The following is an 8,785-nucleotide window of genomic DNA, read 5'->3' as shown; positions in this document are numbered from 1 at the left end:
GGTAGCGAGGCACGAATCATGTTGTTGCCATCAAGGGTAAAAATATGGGGTTTATATCTATTGCATGAATTTATCTCTCTACATCATGTCATCTTGCTTAAGGCGTTACTCTGATTGTCATGAACTCAATACACTAGATGCATGCTGGATAGCGGTCGATGTGTGGATTAATAGTAGTAGATGCAGAAAGTACCGGTCTACTTGTCTCGGACGTGATGCCTATATGTATGATCATTGCCTTAGATATCGTCATGACTTTGCGCGGTTCTATCAATTGCTCGACAGTAATTCGTTCACCCACCATAATATTTGCTATTTTGAGAGAAGCCTCTAGTGAACACTATGGCCCCCGGGTCTACTTCACATCATATTTTTAGCCTTACACTTTTACTTTGTTCCACTTTCCGCCTTCATATCTCACCTTGGAATCAGTCGTGAAGGGATTGATAACCCCTTTGTAGCGTTGGGTACATCGGTGCTTCATCTTGATACTCCTACTGGATTGATACCTTGGTTCTCAAACTGAGGGATATACTTACTGGTACTGTGCTGCATCTGAAAGGTTGTGGATGTCGCCTAGAGGGGGGGTGAATAGGCGCTTTAAAATAATTACGGTTTAGGCTTAAACAAATGCGGAATAAAACTAACATTTAATTTGTCAAGCACAAAACCTAGAACAACTAGGCTCACATATGTGCACCAACAACTTATGCTAAGCAAGATAAACAACTAAGTGATAGCAAGATATATGACAATAAACAATATGGCTATCATAAAGTAAAGTGCAAAAGTAAAGGGTTCGGGTAAGAGATAACTGAGGCACGCGGAGACGATGATGTATCCCGAAGTTCACACCCTAGCGGATGCTAATCTCTGTTGGAGCGGTGTGGAGGCACAATGCTCCCCAAGATGCCACTAAGGCCACCGTAATCTCCTTACGCCCTCGAACAATGCAAGATGCCGTGATTCCACTAAGGGACCCTTGAGGGCGGTCACCGAACCCGTACAAACAGGTTGGGGCAATCTCCACAACTTAATTGGATGCTCCCAACAACACCACAAAGCTTCACCACAATGGCATATGGCTTCGAGGTGACCACAAATGCTCGGGGCAATCTCCACAACTTAATTGAAGACCCCGACGTTTGCTCGGAGCTTTACACCACAATGATTGAGCTTCGAGGCACCACCAAGCTTCTAGGGGTACCAAGTACCCCAAAGCTAATAAGATTCTCAACTTCTCACTTCCACGTATCACCGTGGAGAACTCAAACCGATGCACCAAATGCAATGGAAAGGGCACACGGAGTGCCCAAATCCTTCTCTCCCAAATCCCACCAAAGCAACTAATGCTAGGGAGGAAAAAGAGAGGAAGAATGAAGAAGAACATGAAGAACTCCAAGACCTAGACCCAATGGGTTCCCCTCACTTAGAGGAGAAAGTGTTTGGTGGAAATGTGGATCTAGATCTCCTCTCTCTTTTCCCTCAAGAACTAGCAAGAATCATTGGAGGGATTGAGAGTTAGCAAGCTCGAAGAAGGACAACAATGGGGGAAGAACACGAGCTAAAGAGATAAGGTTCAATGGGGAAGAAGACCCCCTTTTATAGGTGGGGAAAAATCCAACCGTTATGCTTCACAGCCCGCACAGAGCGGTACTACCGCTTGGTAGGTTCACAAACCATGTTGAGGCCAAAAGGATGCGAAAAACATCCTGACAGAGCGGTACTACCGCTCCTGAAGCGGTACTACCGCTAGGGAGCGGTAGTAATTTGGGGCGGTACTACCGCTCGCACGAGGAGCGGTACTACCGCTAGATACTGAAACTGCTCTAACTTTCGCATACGAACTCCGAATTCAACGAAACCAAGTTTGTTGGAAAGCTAACGACATGGGCTAACACAATATTGGTAGAAATATCAATAAGGAGCAAGTGAGAAAAGTCCCATAAGAAAATGGTGAGAACCCTTCTTCGAATAAGACCGGTAAAAACTCCCAACATTGAAAACATCATAGAAGATGCATATGGAGTCCGTTTTCGATGAACTCGAGCTTGTCATGAAGATGAACATAAGCTCTAAATCTCACAAAGAGAAACACCAAACAAGAACCAAGAAGTATGATGCAAGGATGCAAATGGTTTGATCTCTCAACGAACGATACGATCAAGCTACTCACTTGAGAGCCCCCCTTGACAATACGACAATCTATCCTAAAACAGAAAACCTATCAAGGGCAAACCTATACCTTGCACCTCGTCCTCTTGAGATAGATGAAGATGATCTTGGCTTCCTTAAGATGGACCACCTTTCTTGATTGCGTTGGCTTGATGAAGACTAGTTGATTGCTCCCCAATACACACTATGGGTGAGCCGCTCTTGAGCATAACTTCACAAGTCCATTGCCACCATCCTCTACCAGTTGACGTCATCCTCCATGGGTTGTATGATATCTTCCTCTTGACGCAAGCCCATGGAAACACACCTAACCCCACATAAAACTCTCACGAAGACCATGGGTTAGTACACAAATACGTAATGGACAATGCTTACCATACCATGGGATCACTTGATCCCTCTCGGTACATCTTGTACGCTTTGTGTGTTGATCATCTTGATTTACTCTTCGTCTGATGATCTTGATCAACCTTGTGTCTCTATGACCATTCTTTGGATAATACCTTGAGTACCACCTTGGTCACCATATAAACTCCTTGAAACCAACAGATGGACTTCAAGAAGTGCCTATGGACAAATCCTATAAATATAACTTAAGGCAACCATTAGTCCATAGGAATTGTCATCAATTACCTAAACCATATATGGAGAAATATGCTCTAACAGCATCACCCTTTCCTCTTCAAGGGAAAAAACCAGCGCAAGCTCAAGAGATAGCAAAGGGCGATAAGGTTTTTCGGGAGCACTCAGCGCGACTACTGGTTCCATCACGGACAACGACAATCTCTTCCCGGACGACGACTACTTCCCCGACGTCGACCACCTCTTCGGTAACATGGCCAACGACAACGCCAACACCAACCCTACTGCTGCTGCAACTCAGTACGTACTCATGTTCTTTTCCTTTGAGTTCCTCCCGCAACTTCTTGCTATAGTTTCACTTCTAGATATGTTCCGTTTCTGCTCATCACTCCATATGATGCCTTGTGTATATAGAACGGTTACACATATGTTCTTTTCTAGATCATATGTGCACATGTATTTTGTCGTCTCATCTCTATATTGCTTGTCTTCTTTCATCTTTATTATGATAGTCAAGTTTTCCCTATCTTTTCTGTTAGTAAAATCCTATGGTAAATTGCTCATATTTCCAACAGATATAAACCGGCTTAAGGCTGCCACACAGCCTGCCAACTTTTGGACGTGTTGTAGCTCTGTTGGAATGGCGAGTTGCGACAATGCTCGAATTTTCTCCGGATTGGACTCGATTCCTCTTTGCGACACTATGAATCTGAGGAATTTACCGGCTAGGACTCCGAAGATACACTTGTCCGGATTAAGCCGTATATCGTATGCCCGTAGTTTGGCGAAGGTTTCTCTAAGGCCATCTACGAGTTGGCTAACGTGTCTGGTCTTAACAATCACATTGTCCATGTATGCCTCCACAGTTTTGCCGATCTGTTTCCCCAGGCATGTCTGGATCATGCATTGGTAAGTGGCGCCCGCGTTTTGTAACCCGAACGACATTGTGTTGAAGCAGAATGGTCTGTAGGGTGTTATAAACGCGATTGCAGATTGATCGGATTCCTTCATTTTGATCTGATGGTATCCGGAGTAGGCGTCGAGGAAACACAAGGAATCATGTTCGGCTGTCGCGTCGATATTTGGTCTATCCGAGGTCACAGAAAATGATAATTGGGTTGATAATGATCACACTTATGTACCATGAAGTTGCTTAAGCTTGTGTTCACCACAAACTGCTCGAACTCATATCGGAACCCGGCTTCGCTCATGAACATGTTCCATGGCTACTCACATGGTCGTAGCTCCGTCCTTCGAGGGAGGTTGATCCGAGGTGCTCCCCTCGAAGTCCTCTCTAAACTCCGGCTAGAAGAACCCCTAATGAATATCCCTTGTAACATTTTTTCTGAAATATTGGACCACGAATAAAAAATGAATATAACTTAACAAAATTGGTAGTAACAACTCATATGAACGCCTAGAGGCTATATCAAGCATTCAAACTACTTATAACTAAATCTTACATTCTTAAGAAGTTGGTTCCAATTCTCTCAACATGCAAGGTGTCCACCTCATCATTCCACTAAGCAATGCATTTAAATCTTTTCTTCCACTAAGCCTTGCAAAGTGCTTCACATAAGCATTCTTAACAAGCAAAGTGTCCACCTCAACGTCCCACTAAGCAATGCATTTAAGTATTTTTCTCCCACTAAATCATGTAAAATATTCCACATAATCAAGTCATAAATTTAACTTATAAATTACAACTATTTTTTGCATTAGTCTATCCATGTAACGATGCCACGTCATATATTCATGTTAGTCATCCTTCACATTTTCGTTCGAAATGACATTTTTAAGTATAATTCAAAAGTTTTGTAGACACTTTAATTTATTGATTTTTAAGTTCATACATTCTTTCGTTAGGATTTAACAACTACTTACACATGTTGTTAACAAAGTTATGATAACAACACGCGGGAAGAGAGTCATCCTCACTACACATGTCCAAATTTTCCTCAATGAAAAAGACACCCATGTGGACAACTCCAAGAAATTTTAAACTCACATTATGCTACATATATTCCCAAAATATTTTACTAATATAAACTAATCATGTGTAATAAATCTCGTACATTTGTATTTTCATGCTCATATTGTTAGTTGTAATATTCACATTCCACATAAGCAAGTATCATCTAAACATATTGCCAACAATTTCCGCAGCAACGCGCGGGGAATTGTCTAGTAAAATTCAACATGCAAGCTCATTTTCTTGGTCATCAATAGAAGCAAAATATGCAAAATATAAATCACTACAACAAAAATAATTGTACCATCGGAGGAGTTACATACCAAGAAACAATTTATTTTTTGTTTGTGAACCGCCTCAAATGTATTTAGTATAGAAGATATTGGTTAATCCACCGTAACTGATGACATGAAAAACACATCTCTCAAAATACAATTATCTTGGTTTTTAAGCCATGAGCTCTAGCACATAGAGCAAATCCTTGTTTCCCTCTACGAAGGGCCTATCATGTTAATTTTTGTTGAGACATCGCCTTCTCACTTCAAGCACGAACTTTGAGAGGGCTATTGCATTCTTAGTGTAACATACATTTAGTCTAATTAATATTGGATGATATTATGACTGGTTGTATTCTATGCTGAATTACAATATCTAGTTGTTGGTTGAGCTTTAGAGGTGCTCTGCATTTATGTTTTACGATCACAAAAATGACTAGCGAGATACAATTTCATCATATTATATCATGGTTATTTTGACGAAGTGTTGATATTCGAGATATATGTAGTATAATTGCTCGTTAGTGTTGTGTCATTGATATGAGTAAATAAGGATTTTAAGTTTTATAATATACATGTTTAGTTCATGATCTGTGTTTAAAACCTGATTACTTGTTAAGCCTATATAGAACAACAAAACCTAATGAGTTTGTAAAAGTCTTCTTTATCATTTTCAATTTATTAAATGAATTGCTTGAGGACAAGTAGTGAGTTAAGCTTGGGGAGTTGATACATCTCCATCGTATCTACTTTTCCAAACACTTCTCCTCTTGTTTTGGACTCTAATTTGCATGATTTGAATGAAATTAACCCGTACTGGCTCACTGTTTTTGGCAGAACTTCCATGGTGTTATTTTTGTGCAGAAATAAAACTTTTCGGAATTGGACAAAACTTAACGGAGATTTTTTATGGAATATATAAAAAATATCGGGACCAAGATCTACCGGAGAGGAGCCATACAGGGGCCACAAGCCCAAAGGCGCACCCCCTCCCTAGGGGCATGCCATAAGGGCTTGTGGCCTCCCTGGAGATCGTCCTAACCTAATTCGAACTCCATATATACCATCTTGCCGAGCAAAAAATAGAGAGGAATTTTTATCATGGTTTACGATATATAGTCGCCCGTCGCCTCCCATTTTTCGTCAGGATCCCTAATCGGGAGTCCGTTCGTGGCCCCGGAGAGAGGGATTCACGTCGTCGTCATCAACAACCCCTCTCCATCAATAATTTCATGATGCTCACAACCATGTGTTAGTAATTCCATTGTAGGCATACTAGAGGTAGATAGGTTGGATGAGATTTCTTATCTAATCGAGTCAATTTTGTTAGGGCTTGATCCCTATTATCCACTATGTTCTGAGATTGATGTTGCTATGACTTTGCTATGCTTAATGCTTGTCACAAGGAACCGAGTGTCGTGATTTCAAATCTTCCTATTATGTTTTCATGAATATATTTGAGTTCTTGATCTTACTTTTAAGTTGTATGCACCCGTTATCGTTCTGAGCCTTAGACCCCCAGGGTGACCATGAATTGGGATATTGATGGGAGGGCAGTAATGTGAGGAGGTCATGTATTCACTGTGTGTTAATGCTATCTTTTGATTCTTTATTAAGAAGAGAACCTTAATTACCTTTAGTTTCCATGAGGACCCCACTATCACGGGAAGGTACGATAAAAGATGTCATGCGAGTTCTTATTGTAAGCACGTATGAGTATATACAGAATACATGCCTACATATGACCGATGAATTGGAGCTAGTTCTGATACTACTTTGTCTGCTATAAAACCGCTATCACTTTTACTCCTACCATTACTCTGTTAGTGTTGCTATTGCTATCAATACTATCATATTAGCGTGCTACTAATAAATTGATGCAAGGAGGTGATTCTTAGGTGTGATTGAATTGACAAATCAACTGCTAAGGCTTATAAATATTCCTTGGCTATCCTTGTGTCGAATAAATAAATTTGAGTGTAATACTATCCTCAAAGACTGTTGCAATCCACTGTACTTGTCGGTCATTAATCATCTATCTCGTGGTAGATCAATCTGTATGTTGTACATCATCCTAGATCAATACAACACAAGCAAGACATAGGGGTTTATCTCTTCAGAGAGCTCAAACCCGGGTAAAACCCCGTGCCCCTGTTTCATCGTGTCAAGTATACTAGCTCGGGACCCCCTATGAGAGATCCGTCGGAATTGACTCCTTCATTGGTGGCCCATACATGTCCCTCATCGTAATCGCAATGATTCAATGGGATCTAGATCAATGAGCAAATCGAGGCCAACACAATCTTTGTGCCCTGTCAGATGTTCCTCTTTGACGTTATCTTGTTCATCGCCAACTCAACCGGTCACCTTGACCAGGTCAAGAACTACGCCCCATGTCGGGTGCCAGAGATCGACGAGCATCTTAATCAACATCAACTTCGATCTCTACCTAGATCATGGAGAATTTCATCCATGGAGCTCGGGGGCTCAATGTCAACTTTGCCCTCGTGCGACCATGCAGAATTTTCCTGAAAACGCATTCGCTCCCACAGTCCTTGTCTCATTGAACATCGTTTTGGTGATTGCTTTAGTGGGATTGTACGGAATTTATCCTACACCAACCATGTAGAATTTCATCGTGGTCCGATAGGTGAATCTTCGACAGTTGCTGATATACCGAGACTCTATCGGGTTTGGATGCAAATCCACGCAAGTTCGATAGAACATGTCCATCGGTCAACTCCGACATCCTTTGAAAGATCCAACTATCCATATCATGTGTAACTTTCATATAGACATCCCATCAATATTTGAGGACGCTTCGACAATGCAAACTTCGGAGCGTAGGTGGCAACATGATACGGCCTCCTAGGCCGTTGGATCTCTGATCCGATGGAATCTGAGTAGTTGTTGTACCTGCGCACAATTTTTGAGACTCTTGGATGATATTTTTGCAAAATGTTCAAGAGCTTTTGGGAGCTGTTGGATCTAACATCCAGCGACTCCTAAGAGTCCGTATTAGGCCTTCCCTAATGCTTGTATCTTGACACGGTATCATAGGCATATTGCTGATGTGGCACCATATTAATTGAAGAAAGAGAGTGGTGCCGTATCTTATTTAGTATACGGCTCTTGCACGAGATCGTAGGCAAAAAATATGATTAGACCAATCAAATACATGCATGAGGCCAAATTCATTAAATACTAGCCCACTAAGATACAACACTTAAGAAACCATGCATTAGGATGGTTGTATCTTATAATGCAACGGTACCTAGGATACCACGCTAAGAGACGATGCATTACGGAAGGCCTTACAGAGCAGCTGATATTTCCTCGAACGGGAAACCACATCCGAAAGCATCGGTTGTCGTTAGTTAATGTTGTTTGAAAACAGGTGATTGTAGACCTCGGGGAGTCAGGGGGCTAGGTGTTGCCAGAAACGTCCAACTTGATGGTGAAAGTGAAACCAAACATTTGTGGTACATATTTTCTGTCCAAATGGAGGTAAATTGGTCTCACATGTTTAACAACATTTAGGCAGAATACCGACCTTTTTTTTGCATGGGCACAATACTCAGCCTGTTGCCATGTTTTGTACTGTTCGATTTCAGACTGAGTACTAGTGCAGAGTACGAGTTTTTTTTTTCAGACACCTAGCACTAGTTCGATTTCGGACTGTTCCAACAAGAGCAGTACATGATCTCCCTCACTTGTCGTCTCCGTTCCAACAAGAGCTGCATTATACGTCTATACCCCCCCCCCCCCCCACCCCACCCCA

This window comes from Hordeum vulgare, chromosome 2H (genome assembly GCF_904849725.1).
Source record: "Hordeum vulgare subsp. vulgare chromosome 2H, MorexV3_pseudomolecules_assembly, whole genome shotgun sequence".
Taxonomy (NCBI): domain Eukaryota; kingdom Viridiplantae; phylum Streptophyta; class Magnoliopsida; order Poales; family Poaceae; genus Hordeum; species Hordeum vulgare.
The sequence above is the reverse complement of the archived record's forward strand: the minus strand, read 5'-3'. Positions refer to the sequence as shown.